Here is an 18,966-nt window from a genome sequence, read left to right on the forward strand (position 1 = left end):
GAAGAAAAATTAACATAATTTACGACCGTCGCTGTAAAATTTTCAGTTAGCGAAAATTATTAACGAAACAATGGGATTTCTAAGTGACTTCTCTTGTGTTTAGCAATAAATGTAAAAAATGTTTATTTTGCATAAAAATTCACAATCCAATTATTATCGTTTTATAAACTACACATCGAAGCTAATTTAATCTTGTACCTCATTAAAATAAATTATCACAAAATCACTTTTTATTTCAAATATTTGACTCAAGTAAAATAAGATAACAATATTCATTCAAGCTGAAATACAATCAAAATTTTCGTTACAAGCTCGAATTAAAATATTGAAAAACGTATCCTTCTTATATTTGTTTGTTATTCCAAGCAATTATAATAGTCTGAAATTTAAACAAAATTCAAGTCGTTTAATTCAATTTTAAACGACGTTACTCAGACCTGGATAAAAATATTCCAATTAAAAGATAGAAATATTTACTGATACTATTTCTCTTAACTCTGTTCGATACACTCCATTTAAAACAGCAATTTATTTCTGCATTAAATGAAACACCGGTTGAAATATTTAATTGATTTTACAAAGCTAAATATAATAAGCATTTAAAACATATATTTTCTAATACGATCCTGAAATACTTAATTGAAATAAATATTTTCTTCATTGTGCGTGGAATGAACATCTTAAAAAAAATACTATTTCAATTAATAATTTTCTTTCGCGCGACATAAATAACCATTTTCGACACAACTACTTATCTCAATGGCATCGAATAAATCTTGAAACAATAAATTCACACAAACAAAGCTACAATAGAGACTCGTTCATTTTTACAATAATCTGTTATCCAAACGTTCTATTGTCTAATTATTCTATTATTTAGTTGCATTGTCACCTAATAGAGAACTTCAATGAGATTTTGAGATAATAGCATGTTTTGGTATCAGAATATTAAAAAAATAAACGTTCAGACAAGAGATACAGCACTGCTGTATTTCATCAACTCTATTTCCAATACTTTCTCCAATATTTTTCTCTAAGTGTACTCACTCTTGGGCATCGCCGTGTATTAACCCTAGAAAGATAACCATATGACAACGTACGTAAAAGATAACCATACGCTTCAGAGGCGCATGCTTTTCTAAGGCGTCAATTTTATACTAACAATGGATATTTATTTAAGTTAATCTAGTCATTTTAAAGGTTTGGCATTATTGTAAAAATAAAATGCATTTATCTTATATTTTTTTATATTTTAAGTAATTTTAAACTTAAATCACTAGACCTCTATGAAAAATTAACAAAAATCAACAGTCTTCGCAGGCGCCTCTGCGACGTAGGTTATCTTTCTCGGGTTAATAGCGTGATAATTAACGGTCAGCAGTGCCAGTGTTAAAAATCGGAAAATTGTACTTGCTCGAGTCACTGTAACGATAGAGCCCGAAGATCACGGGAAATCTTCGGGCAATGAAAATCGCGCGGAATCGGTCGCGGCGTCGTTCGACGACCGTGAAATGTCGCGTGTTGTAGCGAGCCGCGCGGCCGCCGATTCAAATCGCAAACCTATCGTAAAAATCTATCGGCATGACGCGTTCGAATTATTCGCGGCTCCGATGTTCAGTCACGCTTACGTTGACCTCCGTGCCGCGCTTGTGGTAAATACTCGTGAATCACTGGCGTATTACGCAAGTAGACGAAAGAGAATCGCGGAAAATGGCGACGTGCGCGGCTCGACGCTGTCTCTTGCCGTCCCCACGCAGTAAAAGAGGATGTCGGTCGATCCGTGGATTTCGTGGAATTTTATCATTCGCCGGTCCGCGACACAGTCAGCGAATAAAATGAAACCTCTTTTTTTTTCTTTTTTTTTTAACGTTCCAACGCTCCTAACGCGCTCGAATTTTATTTTCAAATTATTGACAAATAACGTCACCGAAATTTTGTTTTCCGAATGTACCGACAGATTATTATTCGTTTAACCCCCCACGGCGGAAATCTCTTTTTAGAATATCGATAAAGCGAAATTGGATAAATTGCGTACGAGAGGGCGAATATTTTCGTCGACCGCTGTAGCTGATTTTTTTGTTTATTTTCGCCGACCAATTTCGATTGCGAAAGGTCGACGCCAAATGCGAATTTAGCATAAATACGGGAAACCATGAATGCCTATGGTTTTACCAGTGATTTTGCTGAGATTTTGAACAGATTTAGTAATTGTTGCTAACATTTTTAATAGATATCGTCGTCGAGGAAAATTTATCGGTTACCGAATCAAAATGTTAAAGCTAATAGACAGAATTATTATTACATGATATTAGGTAATATTATGGAGATTCTTTTGTTTTTGTGTTGGTACATTTTTTTGTGAGTCACTACGTTCTCATATTTTTACTAAAAATTGTAAAATACAGACTGTTAGTTATCGATTTAAACGAAAGGTTCAGTTTATATATTTAGCGTATAATATTAGATAATATCATGGAGTTTCTTTTGTTTCTGTGTTGGTACAATTTTGTGAGTAACTACGTTCTCATATTTCTACTAAAAATTGTAAAATACAGATTGTTAATTATCGATTTAAACGAAAGGTTCAGTTTATATATTTAGCGTATATTTATATTAGCTTATATAGTGTATTCAGCATATGTATGATTTGTAATATGTAAAAATTTATGATGAAAAACCGAAAATCGACTGTATAAAATTCAAAGATTTTCTTTTCAATTTTAAAGTAAAATCAACATTTTATTGAGAAATAGTTAATCAATGTTTCATTAAAACATAATTACTAGAACTCAATTATATCAAAATAGTTGTCACTGCTATTAATAACCCCACCCTGTTTCTGAAATAACTAATGTAGAACGTCGTGATGAAAGCTCGACGATTTTTAACCAACGAACACGTTGGAGAATTCACGAACATGGTTAATCAATTTACAACGTGTGGCGATTAATAACAATTACTAAAACAACAATTAATAATCGACCAGAGTGCGAAACTTGCTGCAAAATAACGGTTTTATGCAATACTAAATAAATAGAAATATCATTCGTTTATAATTTTAATGATATGATAATTACTTCGCAAATTTTCAAATTGTTTTCAAAAAGCTCGACGATTTTTAACCAACGAACACGTTGGAGACTTCACGAACATGGTTAATCAATTTACAACGTGTGGCGGTTAATAACAATTACTAAAACGACAATTAATAATCGACCAGAGTGCGGAACTTGCCGCAAAATAACGGTTTTATGCAATATTAAATAAATAGAAGTATTATTCGTTTATAATTTTAATGATATGATAATTACTTCGCAAATTTTCAAATTGTTTTCAAAAAGCTCGACGATTTTTGACCAACGAACATGTTGGAGAATTCACGAACATGGTTAATCAATTTACAACGTGTGGCGGTTAATAACAATTACTAAAACGACAATTAATAATCGACCAGAGTGCGGAACTTGCCGCAAAATAACGGTTTTATGCAATACTAAATAAATAGAAGTATCATTCGTTTATAATTTTAATGATATGATAATTACTTCGCAAATTTTCAAATTGTTTTCAAAAAGCTCGACGATTTTTTACCAACGAACATGTTGGAGAATTCACGAACATGGTTAATCAATTTACAACGTGTGGCGATTAATAACAATTACTAAAGTAACAATTAATAATCAACCAGAGTGCGGAACTTGCCGCAAAATAACGGTTTTATGCAAGACTAAATAAATAGAAATATCATTCGTTTATAATTTTAATGATATGATAATTACTTCGCAAATTTTCAAATTGTTTTCAAAAAGCTCGACGATTTTTGACCAACGAACATGTTGAAGAATTCACGAACATGGTTAATCAATTCACAACGTGTGGCGATTAATAACAATTACTAAAATAACAATTAATAATCAACCAGAGTGCGGAACTTGCCGCAAAATAACGGTTTTATGCAATACTAAATAAATAGAAGTATTATTCGTTTATAATTTTAATGATATATGATAATTACTTCGCAAATTATGTTACCGACAGTTTTCAAATTGTTTTCAAATTGTTCAATGCGCTTTTCAAATTGTTGAAGCGTCGCTCCATAATCCTTAAAAATAGCGGTTCTACAGTTATATTTGTCGTACGAAACTAAATTGGAAACAATTCATTTCTAGCAACAACGTCAGAAATGCCCAAAAGAGAGAGAGAGAGAGAGAGAGAGAGAGAGAGAGAGAGAGGTGGAAAGTATAATAAAAGAATAATTAGAAAACATTAAACTTCCTACATTTCCTGAGAATAAACGGTAGGAACGCGGAGGCAAAACTAAAATAAACGGGCTAGGAACGACAACAGAATAATATACCCGGGTAATAATTTTGGCATCAAGGGTATTCTGAAAATGTTCAGCGGCTGCTTTAAAAGAAGATAACGCGGACGACGCGGGCGGTTAAAATACAAGTTAGAAAGCGAATTTAGTAGAGGCTGACACGCGGGTACACCGAACACGGAGGTAATTCTATTGCGAAAAGCTCGCGCATTATGCCATCGCGGTGCCATATTGTATTTCTCGTGCGTACCGGCTTTCCTACACGTTGCACACAAGCTTACCATTCGCGTCGTTACGGTTTCTTTTTCTCGTCTTTCGTGTCACTCACCATGAATTCCAATAACAGGTTCGTCAAGGACATGCCATGATAGCATTGCACTTCACAAACGACTTAATGCCTTAGTGCCCGTGGCACACGGCGCTCTTAAATAATGGCTTAAGTAACGGATCGACGTTCTAAAATTGCCGCGGGCAGTGTGTTTGCACAGGACGAAGGAAACGTGCGCCCCAGGACATCGATTATTTCCATGACTGTTCGATGACGTTCCAGCAATCGGTTGGAAAAATTCGTTCGGCAAAGTTACGTCAACTTTTTGAGGAATCTTTTTATTTCTGTATATTCGAACGAAATGCATTTTACTAGGATTATTTAGGGTGCAATAGCGTTAAAATAACGTTCATTATGATAAATTTTAACCCTCTAGTCTCGGTTTTATCGATCAAATTTATTTCGAATTTTGTGGGACTGATTTTTTGCAGTTGACGCGTTAAGCTTAACGATAAGAATTATGATATTGATTAGTCTTTCATTTCTTATGCATTCTTGAGATCATTATTCGATTACACGGATCTTTATGCAAAGTAAAGTAATTAAAAACTGTCTGCATTAATTGTATCAAATAAGAGTTAAATAAAAATGTATTCTCAACAGTTTTAATAATTTGGAATCAATCCAACAATGTTCATAAATTGTTCTTATATCTTTACTGTTCTATATTTCTTTTCTTCATTTTTGCCATAAATACATAAAATCTGCAATATAATAATGACTAAACTGCGGATCTTCGTGCAAAATAAAACTTTTCCTCATTATTTGTAACAAATTGGAGTGAAATTGACAATGATTTGCTTTCTTAGTAGGTTTATTAGGATGAAAATAATATAATAACATTTTCAAATTCTTTCAATGCTTTTGCTGTTTTGTATTTCTTATGTTCGTTTTTGTCAGAAATGCGTAAAATATATAAGAAAAATTAATGGTTCAGATCGGACAAGCAATTCTGACAACTGAAGAAAGTGACAACATTAACATATTAAAAATACGGTTCACAATTTATATTCTACAGATTTTGTTTAATTAATTTGACAACGCAGATATATTAAAATAATTGAGCATTGTTCAGAAAAAAAGACGAACGTAAGTTTCCTGTTGAAATGTAAGTTATGTGAGTTATGTAAGTCATGTAAGTTACGTAAGTTATTAATACCTACATAAAGACTTTAATTTCCACCGCTCGATGAACATTATTTCAATTGTTCATCGATTCTGCAATATCATTACATATCGTGGCAAATTATATTTTCCCCTGCATTCGCATAAACTCTCATACATCGCATAAAATTTCCAGTCTAATTACATTTTGTCGTCCGTATCGCACATTTTATACGCCATACGTATTAATATCCATAAATGAATATTGGTTATTTCGGAAATCGTTGGTTATCGAATTTCCCCTTATTAAAAGCTTAATTGACATACTCGATTTCATATTTCGTGCCATGCGAAATGCAACGGAATGAAACAGTATTGATTATTTAGTAACGCGTAATTATTCGGAGATGATTGTCACGATTCATCCGATCATACGTAACTATTCGAATGTATTCGAATTTTGAAATTATAATCGCGAACTATGTTAACTAACGTTTGATATTTTTACTATCCATTAATTTTCTTCTTAACGCAATGCAATATTCTCTCACGTTATTACATCATCGTATCATATTCTGCAAACTGTGTGTATCATGTTCATATCAACTTCAGCAAAATTATGTCAGCATTCCTGTCAGGCTGTTAGTCGAATTTAAATCACGATACAATTCGAGATTAAGTACAATTTCTCAGTAAAAAGAATTGTTTAGCAAGCAATAAAAGTGATTGACTTGTGATCCATGAAAAAAAGACCGAATTCATTTACACTTTTTGACATCTTTATAATAATATACGATCGACTTAAGTTTATAGAATTATTTTCTATTCAAGCGTCTCTATTATTCCAACAATTTTATAATAAAGAGTTTGAAACCGACCATTCTGACCGCCATGGCAAGCTTATTGTTAAACAAATCATTTTTTCTTTGTCAAATTCTAATTTACTAATTCACTAATTTTCTGTAATCATCACCGTATTCATCAATGTTATAAAACAATGAAAAAACATAGACTCATTTATAAATGTATAGAGTTCACATTTACAAACACGGAAACTAAACTTACAAAATACAATCAGAATTACCATTTAACTTTCCTCGCAAGGACATTCGTAGTTAACGAAACGAAAGTTTAACATTTCAAATAATCTATGGAAATAGGAATTTCCGTACAAAAACTGCACAGTAAATATTCGTCTCCCTCGAACTACACGGTGATCGAATCCAGACCGGTGCCAAATTAGTCTTGCAGAAAGAGTTCTGACGAGTAAAAACAATCCGGCGTGGAAAAACAATTCCGTCGGAGAGAGTAAGAAGCGTTGCAAAGAGTTAATAAGTTTCCGGTGGGCAAAGTGTTAACAAGGGGAGATTCAAAGTTGATCGAAGGTTCGACCAGGTGGCTCGAAAGCCGAAGAAATCAGTGCGGAAGGAACGGCAGAACAAAAGGACGAAACGAGCGGCGTGAAAAAGAAAGGAGGGATGCGAGACGCTGGGATGATCGCTGCGAGAAGGGAAAGAGAGAAAGAGAAAGAGAAAGAAAGAAATAGAGAGAGAGAGAGAGAGAGAGAGGGAGAGAGAGAGGGACATTTTAATTTCAATTTTTTGCATATAATTTACCGAGATCACTTTTCAAGTTTACCCAGATCATTTATTAACCCTTTGCACTCGAAGCTATTTTAACTGGAAATATAAAATCATTTTTCTAACTTATAATATTTCTACTTTATATGGCAAAATGCATTTTATGCATATGAAATTGATTCTTGGGACTCGCTGCGAGAAGGGAAAGAGAGAAAGAGAAAGAGAAAGAAAGAAAGAGAGAGAGAGAGGGAAATTTTAATTTCAATTTTTTGCATATAATTTACCGAGATCACTTTTCAAGTTTACCCAGATCATTTATTAACCCTTTGCACTCGAAGCTATTTTAACTGGAAATATAAAATCATTTTTCTAACTTATAATATTTCTACTTTATATGGCAAAATGCATTTTATGCATATGAAATTGATTCTTGGGACTCGCTGCGAGAAGGGAAAGAGAGAAAGAGAAAGAGAAAGAAAGAAAGAGAGAGAGAGAGAGGGAAATTTTAATTTCAATTTTTTGCATATAATTTACCGAGATCACTTTTCAAGTTTACCCAGATCATTTATTAACCCTTTGCACTCGAAGCTATTTTAACTGGAAATATAAAATCATTTTTCTAACTTATAATATTTCTACTTTATATGGCAAAATGCATTTTATGCCTATGAAATTGATTCTTGGGACTCGCTGCGAGAAGGGAAAGAGAGAAAGAGAAAGAGAAAGAAAGAAAGAGAGAGAGAGAGGGAAATTTTAATTTCAATTTTTTGCATATAATTTACCGAGATCACTTTTCAAGTTTACCCAGATCATTTATTAACACTTTGCACTCGAAGCTATTTTAACTGAAAATATAAAATCATTTTTCTAACTTATAATATTTCTACTTTATATGGCAAAATGCATTTTATGCATATGAAATTGACTCTTGGGACTCGCACAACAGTTACACTCTTAACAATTTTTTAAATCTAAACTTTGTTGATATCAAAATTATATTAAAAGGTGATATAACAAATTTTAGTGGTGCCCAGAGTCCACCACTCGAGTGCAAAGGGTTAAATTTTCGTTATACATTCATATGAAAAGGTTAAAAACTGGAGTTTTTTATTTCTTATTTTTATCTCAAATAATAGCAAAACTGAAAAAAGAATTTTAGTCATTCTACGTTAAATTAGTCCCTTCAGAATTTAAAAGAAATTCAAATAATTTAGTCTAGTTTTAAAAAAGATGCACACTATACATACATACATACACACTATACGTGTGTATGTTTCTTCTGTATGTGTGTATAACAGCACTGTATAGGTTTGCCTCACTTTTAAGACGGCAGCGTATTAAAAATTAGTTTCAATGAAAAATCGCGAACAATATTTTGTTGACTGACGTCCATGATTTCGAGCAAATTCTGTGAGACTGCGGGCGAGCAGAGAACGGAGATAGAAATACAGAAAAAGAAAGAGAGAGAGAGAGAGAGAGAGAGAGAGAGAGAGAGAATAGAGAGCAGAAAAGGAAAGAGAACAGAGACAGAACAGAAAACAGAGAAAGAAAGTGAACAGAGAGCAGAGAAAGAAAGAGAGAGAGAGATAATAAAGCGCAAAGAAAGAAAAAGAAAAACAGAAAGAAAAAAGAGAGAACAGAAAGCAAAGAAAGAAAGAAAAAGGAGAGAGAACAGAGAACAAAGAAAGAAAAAGAGAGAGAACAGAGATCAAAGAAAGAAAGAAAAAGAGAGAGAACAGAGACCAGTGAAAAGAAGAAAATCGGAGAGAGAACAGAGACCAGTGAAAAGAAGAAAATCGGAGAGAGAACAGAGACCAGTGAAAAGAAGAAAATCGGAGAGAGAACAGAGAGCAGCGAAAGAAAGAAAAAGAGAACAGAGGTCAAAGAAAGAAAGAAAAAGAGAGAGAACGGAGATCAAAGAAAGAAAGAAAAAGGAGAGAACAGAGAGCAAAGAATAGAAGAAAATCGGAGAGAGAGAGAGAAAGCAAAGAAAGAAAGAGAAAGAAAGAAAGAGACGCGAAGGAACCCTCCACTAAAGAGCAACGAGAGCGTCGACGGAGGTGTGAGCCAGTGACTAACGATCGTTCTGACTAACGTTCTGTCTATCGACGCCGCTAATTCGTCATTTCTCGCACGTCGAGTGATTCACGGGCTCCCAACAGGATAACGAGGAACCGGTCGTCACCGCGATACACAGGCCGGGCATTATACGCGGCTCCGTTCCCGGTTGTTCTCGTTTCGTCGATTACAATGATTCGTTGTTCTCCGGTCGAGCATTTACGGGAGAGGATCGTTCCAAGGCTCGAAGAGCGTCGAGCGCGCGCGGGTTGCACAATTATGCGAAACACCGGCGAGACGAACGAATTACACGGTCAATAATTGGAGCAAACGGTCCCCATTGAGATCATTCTTCCGACCGATGAATTGAAACGAACGACGTCGGGTGCTGCTGTTTGCTCGCCCGCTCGCGGAGCCAGTTCGCTTCGGAAAAATGTTGTTTGCTGATCAAACGGTTTTACTAGCCGCGGCGCGACGCGACGCGACGGCCGTCTACGCGATATCATAGACCGCGAGGTAATTCCGCGGCTCCAACGAAGGACGCCGCAGGTCGCGTGTTTTCACTTCCGAGGATATTGTCGCTTAACACTACATTTACGGAACATAAAAAACAGCTGTTTTATGTTAGTCTGTAAAAGTAACAATAAGACATTTATTCTGATTTTTAACAAGTGTCGTTGTAACATTTGCCGTAAGTAATATATAAATTGAAAAAATAAGTCATAAACGCATCTTTACGATATGAATAATCGTAAATTAAAAATTAGCGATCCGTCATTTTGACGGGTTCCGTAAATCTAGTGTCAATGTTCTGGTCGCCAATGCTTCGTATCAGCACTGCTTCAAATTGCATACTTTTTCGGTCTACAGAATTTGTTTTCACGATCTTTTTTTCTGATAAATTCGTAAATCCTGTATGCTACAGCTCGATTAACGCATTAATATAAATTTTATGAAATTCTGACTTGCGTCGTTTTTCTTTACAGCCGAACGATTTTCGATGTCCGAAGCCTTTTATTACTTTGTTTGTTCTACTGTTAGAAAATCATGAAAATGATACTTCAAGAAAAACAGTTTATGCGACATTTTTGTGAACTATAAACGTGATGGTAAGATTGCGGATCTTATGCACATATGACAAGTAATGCATTAACCCTTTGCGCTCCTATGTTGAGTCAGACTCGACATTGATATTTGCATTAATTTGCATTATTTTCATGATTCGCATTATATTCGTGAATAATTTACGTGGAAAATTACGCGATTACGTGGTGCGTAGAACAATTGTCGTATTTCTAGTTCTAGTTAAGTCGCAACTTTACGCACGGGAGTATGTTTGATTTACGTTATAGCGAATTTTGAAATAAAAGCTGGAAAATACTTTGTAGCGCAAGGAAGAAGAAATATATTTTCATTTAATCCCCGATTTTTGCAATTAATGTAGAGTATTTTTATTAATTATTATTATTTATCGCAAGCTCTTAATGATGGCACAAGTTCGGTCCGATTTTAAAAGATATAAATGGATAAATTATATTATTTCATTACAGTTACGTTGTTGCATTATACGTTACCATTAATTATTATGCTTTCAATCATCTATTGCTACCATTCTCATAGCAGTTGAATTTGTGGTTGAGTTTTGGTTAATTAAAAGAATTGAAGTTTTACGTATTCCAAAGATTCGCATTCAAACCTAATTGTTCCATTTAAAAAATGCTCTCGCACGCTAACATGCTTTGCAGTGTTTATAATACCTCTTTCTCTGCGAAATTCATTCGTCGTAACGGCGCACGATGTTCGTTCAAAACGTTTCGCAAGCAAAACGCGTTACTTTTTAGACAACTTTTCATTCCTCCTCACGTATTCCCGATGTGTTCACTGTTCCATACGTGGCTTGACCAATTTTGCCACGAACGTATAAAATCCACAGTCACGTGACCGCACGATCTATCAGGTATCGATGAAAACTTCTGCACTCGTTCGATATTTGCGAGAAGCATTTTTCAGCCGCCTTTGATTTCTACGAAAGTTCGCAGGTTACCAAGAACTGTTGGAAATAAGAGACAGTTATTTCCTCGGATCGATAGAGACTCAAGTGGTTATAATGGGAACAATGCAAAATTGCCCAGAAAATTGCTACCCGCTGTCTCGGGAACTGTAAAAGACGAAAATATAGAGTTGGAATTTCGAAGTTGCGCGGCCTGTCGCGCATAATTGCACGGCGAATGTAATTTCGCGGTGAACCAGAGAATGCAGAAACTAAACAGGCTTGCTACCCCTATTTTAAACTCCTACCCTTTTGATAATAATAACCAAAGGGATGTATATTTTATTCGAAGTTCAACGATGTAATGCACAGTCGACGTGCCGTGCGGCGGGGCTTTCTTGCTCAACGCGATACGGTTTGCACTGTTGCCCGCACATTTTACGTCATACTGTGCATTATGCTCGACATACTGTGTGTGATATTTCAGGGCTCGTGCGCGGCACGTGTATTTCTAATGCACATTGTTAAATCTAGAATGAAATACACATCGTTTTCAGTTACCATAATCAAACCGTAGCAGTTGTGAGAGTTTTATATTTTTCCTAGATATTACATGCGAGTGCAAATTTATATTGTTTAGATTATATTATTAATAATATCGTTAACAATTACAGCAATTATTTTAGTTTAATAGCAACTTTGTTATCTTACAGTAGCCTGTGCATCGTGATTTAATAATAGAAAGATTAATTGAATTAATTTTTAATGTGAAAATGAAGAACAGTAGAAATTTATTTAAATATTTTTAAGTAGTATAATGATGTATAATACTGTTTCGAACGTAAAAGAAAATAATAGTCGTTTGAAGAGAAAATAATAAGTGACAAAAATATTTGATTTGTAGAAATCTTATCAGTACTTGTCATTTATCATGACAGTACCTATATATGTACTAACGATTGTTGTTAAAAGTTTAATAGATTAGACATAATCTAATAAAAAAAAACATACTTCTTATTTTTATCTTTATTGCGAAACTGACATCATCCAAATTGTGTTTCTCTCGATAAAAAAAAATTCGATTTAATCAATCGCTATATACAAACGTACCATTTTTATAGTGAAGATTTCAAACAGCCTAAGATAAACAAGAGTATTGTTCAATCCTTTCAAAATCAAACGTTTTAATTATATAATTCTTTTAAAGTAAGAGTAATTTTAGTGCATTAATACGACAATTTTATGCAGAGCTGATAATTAAATCACCGTATAATTTCCAAAAAGAATTTCACAATTATCTGAAATAATTAATTCAAACGATCACAAAATATTATAAAAGAAATTAACGTTGTTTCAAAAGTGACCACAGCCATGGAAATAATTATGAAATGAAATGTTATTCGGAACGATATTTCAATTGAGAAAATTGCTTCCGGCCGGCTTCGTTTAAAGTTACAGAAAATTATCAAGCCGTTGAACAAATTAAACGAACACAACAACGAAACGTAAAGTAATCGAATGCATCGCATTGCGGACGGTCGCTTAGGACGGTACCGACTAATAGGGCTGCGCGAAGTATAAAAATGAAAATCGTTCGAGCATGAAATATCGACGAGTTAAAATACTCGCGAACTTTGTGCAATCAAATAAATATATTTAGCAACGGCGTTCGCGAGATTCTTGAAACAAATTCAATGGAACGCTCTCGCCTAAGGATATTTATTCCATTAACGACACTGCGGCATCCACGGTGCAATATTTTCCATTTATCCGTCACTCGGCCCTCTGTCATTTGATAAATTTTCTTTCGCACGAAAATCACCTATACAGTTTCGCTCGTGCTGTACGTTCGTTCGTTTCTACGTGCAGAATTCAAATGCTCGTTCAACATTCATTGCACTCATCTAACAACGCGAGCGCCGTTTTTATTTATCGCGCCGAGTTCGCTATCATTCTTCCGCGTTTGTGTTTACCGTAGAAATAAAAAATTCATCAGAAAATTTCACCCATTCGCGAGCACGGATTGATCCGACTTTTGACGTTCTTTCGTCCGTAAAATCGGTCGCGGTGTTGCGCAAGCACTCGAAACCACCGCCATTTCTCTCTGTTCTAGGAAAAATGTTTACAAAAGTCTGCCGAAACGAACGATCGAAATTGTTCGAAACAAAGAAGTCGCCGTCCCATTGCTAGTCAAGTAGTGTACGAATTTTCAGAAATTTTGTACCCACGTTCTATTATTTTGTTTAAACTTTATTTTATTTATTTTCTATTCGATCAGGAATTTGTTCTTATTCGTTGCCAATATGGAAATGTTATGAAAATATTGTAAATAGAATTTCGTTTTCATAAAATGTAATTTAGAGTAACTATAATACATATTAAACATGTTAAGCATATTAACTATAATATATTAATCAGTAATTTTCCCTGTGTTCTTAGAGTTTTGTCTATTAGTGTTAGTATAAGAAATAATGTTTTTGCGTAAAGAAAATGGAATAAAAAAAACATATTAAACAATTATTTTAAGTATGTTCTTTTTTCATTTTGCGAAAAGGCAACGTCAAGAAATGTGTATCAAAAATACATAATGTAAATGCAACAACAAATATGCAACAAAATACAATAAAAGGATATAAATTAAATTTAAACATATCAAAGTAATATGCAATCGATTAATCGATAATATGTAATCGATTACTCGCAAAAAAAACGTTGACAAACGCGTGTACATATATACAACATAGTATAAATTGAATAATAATATAACCTACACCTACTTTTTTAATTTGTAGAAATATATATAAATAAATATATTTATATATTTTAAATATATAAATATATATAAATATATTTATTAATAGATATAATAAATTTAATTTATAGAGGACGTCAAAAATTTGAGTGAATACTTAACATACATACACATACATACATGTATAATATAACGTGGCAGTTAGAAGAAACTTTTGCCTTTGTCTCCGTGAAAAATTAGAGGAAATATATTTAAATATTTGCATTCTCTTCTCCGTTCCTAGTTTTCATCTTGGAAATTCCAAGAATTATGACTAAGAAATATCGACACAACATTTCTGGATACCAGATATGTATATTTGGAGAACGGGCGAGGCAGCTTAGCCAGATTTCTCACATCGTGTACATTTTCAGCGATAAAGGGATTAACTCGGTTCAGGTGTCACGAACATTCCGCCATTTTATCCTCGCTGTATACGGCTACGTCGATTCTAACTATTGTGAAATAAATAACAAGAAATTTCATCAAATTACGTCTTCTAGAAAAACGTATGATAGACCGTAGCTAAGTGAGAAATCAATCGGTTCTTCTGTTGGTTATATTTTTATTATGATATTATACTGTCTCGTCTTTTCTATTAATTATTACTAAGATATTCAGTTATAATTATATAGTTTGCATTATGATTAGATTGCAGACTTCTTCAGAAAGATGAATACGTTTTCAATTCTAAGATGGAAGAATTAAATAGTAGTTTATTTCATTTTTTAATGATTTTAAGAAACTGAAAATGGTATTACGACACACTTCAGTCGTAAATGCCTAAAAATCGTTGTCTATTTACGACTATTAATGGTAGTTGGTTTTTTTGCAATTGTAGCATTCACAGTTGTATTAAATAATGTTAATGAGAATGTTGTTAATGTCAATGAGAATTTTATAAATTTTTAAATGCATTCATTTAAAAATAAACCTTTCATGGAAGTTTAGGTTATTAATTAATCTTAAATGTTGACAAGAAAGCTTGAAAATTTGTATTTGCATAAAATACATCATAAATTAGTCATCGTAAATTATTTATATTTGAAACAATAGTTACAAACGTTGATAAGAGGATAATAATGGAAACTGTTCATAATGATTTTACACAAACTAATTGCATCGATAGGATTGAATAGAATATCAAAGTACCTTGTCACATGTAGAATTAATCGCTAATGAGCAGACATATTTGTCAAGAGCATTTAAAAGCATGGATGTAGCGTTGTTGTAATAGCTTATCACTTTTCTCACTAAACCGTTATAATTTCAAAATATCGATTATATCTTATAAATATTGTTTCACATTTTATTTTGTATTCCAAACGGTAAGACAACAATAATTCATTAATATAATCTACAAAAAATTCAGATTCATTCTCTTTCATAACATTATAATTATTCAAAACAAAATAAAACTTGTACCGTGGTTTTCTTTATTTGTGGCAACGTGCCCAAATAGAACAATGAGTAATTATACACACATGTGTGTGTAAATATAATACAAAAGTTTATACCTTTTTCGCTTAGAATAAAAAATTGTAAATAAATATATAGGTTCCACTTTAAAGCAACCAAAATTACCCTAAAGACCCTAATTACCCTAATAACCTTCAAAGCGATCAACAAAAAATGAAGAAATAAAATTCGTAATATTTTCCTCTTGAAATCCCACAATTTTTGCATGTAACATTTGTCCCGAAAATGTGTTCTTCTCGTGATATCTGAGATATTTGTGCCTATATACAAGAGATCGGTAAAACTAGCGTTAACACCAGTGACGAGAAGTGCAATGTAGCTAAAACGATAAACGGTGAAATAAGTATACACTTATTGCATGATGGAACGTCAAACGCCTGGCTCCGAAACGTGCAAATAATAAATATTATTTCATCAAGCTCCACTTTCCGGGGAAATTCTGTTTGAGATTTTCCGCCGTCCTCGCGAGGAACAAAATGAGGAGGAGAGTGTTTGTCCACCTAACACGAGGATCCCGCGATCGGTGTGTACAGCTTTGCAGCCGGACACCAAACGTTCGAATGTAGACCACCGGTTTTTCGCAACGCTGCACGGCCGGCCCCGAGGAGGAAGAAGAAACTGAAGAAAGAGCAAAGGTAAAGTTTGTCACGAACTCGTAAGCGTTCCTTAAAGGTGTCACGTCGCGAAGGATTGCTTTATCCGGGGCGGAGCGATGGCGCTCGGTGTTTCAAACTTATACGAGCAAATATACTCGGAACAGACCGAGGCAAATTGGATTCCGTGAAGGTGGAAGGAAAGAGAGTAATTGACATACAAATATTTACGTTGGGAGATTGGTGGGCGCGGGAGTTTGAACGCGAGTTGTGCGAGCTTCTTCCGGCAGTTCTCTACAGTTGTTTTCGATTCGAATCTATTTCGTTAGCGCGCGGACCGTTGTTTTGCCATTTATTCGAAAATTGCGGAAGAGTTTTTCGATCGACGTTACGTCGGTAATTTTCAATAAAAACGTTTAGGCTAAATGGGCCGTTTATTTTGAAAGTGGCTTAAGTCACTTTACCGTAATGAAAAGTGGTGATTTTTTAATGTTTATACGAAATTATTTATACTGAGAAAAATATCAGCATCCTGAGATAACAAATACAAGTAAATCTTCTCGAAAGATAGCATCCATATTTTTAAACGTGTTAAAACGCAAACCTTTAAATATATCGACTTAAAAACAAAGTGACTCCACTTTCAAAATAAACGGCTCAAATGTGGGTATTACCGCGGACGCCCCGAATACTGCGGTATTTTGTAAAAGTAATAAAAATGAATCTCATAATTTTTTATATCTTTAATATTGATAATTTTTATGATACTCAAGTGACAGTAATCGCAGTTTTAATTAATTTATTGACTTTTGATGTTCGAAAGCTTGTGAAATCGTCGAGTCTTATGAAATAATCATAATGGTAACTTTGAAACTGTTAACTTTTGGTAATTAATAATAAACCATTCGTTTGAACGTTACTATTAAGTAAAGTAATTATTACTTTAATAACAAAATCGATATACACTGTCACTATCACCTATCCTCAAATATTATTTACTAACGCAGTATGTGGCGCATAGTTGTTTTATCATGTGTATACATTACTGCGGTGCTTTACTGAACTGCATACCTTAACCTATACGTTACAGTTACGATGCTCCGATAGTCAATGCAGTCACTGTTGTGTCAGTAACAAATATTCAGAATAATTTAAAAAATGTCAAGGTGTTGACACTTTTAACGTTGATAGTTGAGAATCACTTCTTGCACAATATTCGGTTTATTGCACAGTGCACAATTTTTATTTTATCGAGAAAATTACAACACATATAGATTTAAGCATTAAAATTATTTTGGGAAATATAGAAATGAAAACATAGAAACAGAAATGAAAAAAGTTCATTTTCAATGGAAAAATAATTTCTATAGACGCAGTACATTAAAAATTTATTACAACTGGTATCAACCCCCAGTTAAAATCAATTAACCTTTTCTAGCAAAAATCTATTGGAAAACTGTTACAAGATACAAAATACGTTCGCCGTTTTCTCCTCGTATTTTATTCTTTCTCATTTCATATCTTGCGGGGGAAATTTGTTCACAGGACAATTTTCGATCTACGGTAACGTTGCTCTACTTTCAACTTTCCATAATGCGCGTAAAAAGCTTTAATTAATTGAGATAGGTATTGAAATAATTGGAGACGGCGAGAATTATAATATGCACTTTTTCAATCAACTGATGCAAGCCGGTAAAATTGAAAGATAAAAAGGCATTTCCACCTTTTAACGGAACGTATCCCGTTCCGCTTCGCATTTCATTTTCCATTCTACTCTACATATATCTGTAATGTGAATAATAATGATGAAACTCACATGTAATTGGAGATCCATGGCATTTTACGTCGTATTCGGAACTCGTAATGGAACAACCTGAAAACGGAACATTTTATGCATTACTATAATGGTAAGTGGTTGAAGAGATTATAAGAGCTTAAAAATTTGTTAAACCTTCAGCCTTGCAATATTATATTTCTTTTAGAATTTATAAGTTAATTTGGTGACAAATAGTTAGGAAAGTTATAAGTAGTGAAATTTATTAAAAACCATTACCCTTGTAATATTATATTTTTGTCTATTTTGTATTTATGCATTAATTCGTAACGATAGTGAACAATTTTGGAATACTGAACTAATGATTAATAATTGATCTCGTAAATACTGAATCTTTAATTCAAACATTTATTAAACCCCTATTATTGAAATATTATATTTCTATTATGTATGTAAACACGTTCTGTAAATACTACAATTCTATTCAACAAGAATGTTACTTCGGTAGATTTACAAGAAGCATAATTATCCAAAAAACATAATTAATCTCCACGATGAACATAAAAGTACAGATCAAATGGAAATCTCAAGTTTCCTTTAACAATACTTAAAAAAATAAAAATTACGTTGGAAATCGCTTAACCTGTACTGATGCAACTATCTCGATAAAAAATAAAAATTACGTTGGAAATCGCTTAACCTGTACCGATGCAACTATCTCGATAAAAAATAAAAATTACGTTGGAAATCACTTAACCTGTACCGATGCAACTATCTCAATAAAAAATAAAAATTACGTTGGAAATCACTTAACCTGTACCGATGCAACTATCTCAATAAAAAATAAAAATTACGTTGGAAATCACTTAACCTGTGCTGTGATGCAACTATCTCAAGATTCAGGTGAACTTCAATCGATCCAACGGTAATAAAAATTCAATAGATCGT

The 18,966-nt window shown here is 33.4% G+C and overlaps 1 long non-coding RNA gene across 1 annotated transcript in view; it reads right to left on the reverse strand.

The window, feature by feature from the left end:
• LOC117223366 (uncharacterized) overlaps positions 1 to 18,966 on the reverse strand; it is a 122,686-nt gene that overhangs the window by 55,179 nt on the left and 48,541 nt on the right. The window contains exon 2 of the long non-coding RNA XR_013033230.1: positions 18,061 to 18,117. This is a non-coding gene — a long non-coding RNA (uncharacterized LOC117223366). The remainder of the gene's footprint in view (positions 1 to 18,060; positions 18,118 to 18,966) is intronic.

The sequence above is a fragment of the Megalopta genalis genome, chromosome 4 (genome assembly GCF_051020955.1).
Source record: "Megalopta genalis isolate 19385.01 chromosome 4, iyMegGena1_principal, whole genome shotgun sequence".
NCBI lineage: Eukaryota > Metazoa > Arthropoda > Insecta > Hymenoptera > Halictidae > Megalopta > Megalopta genalis.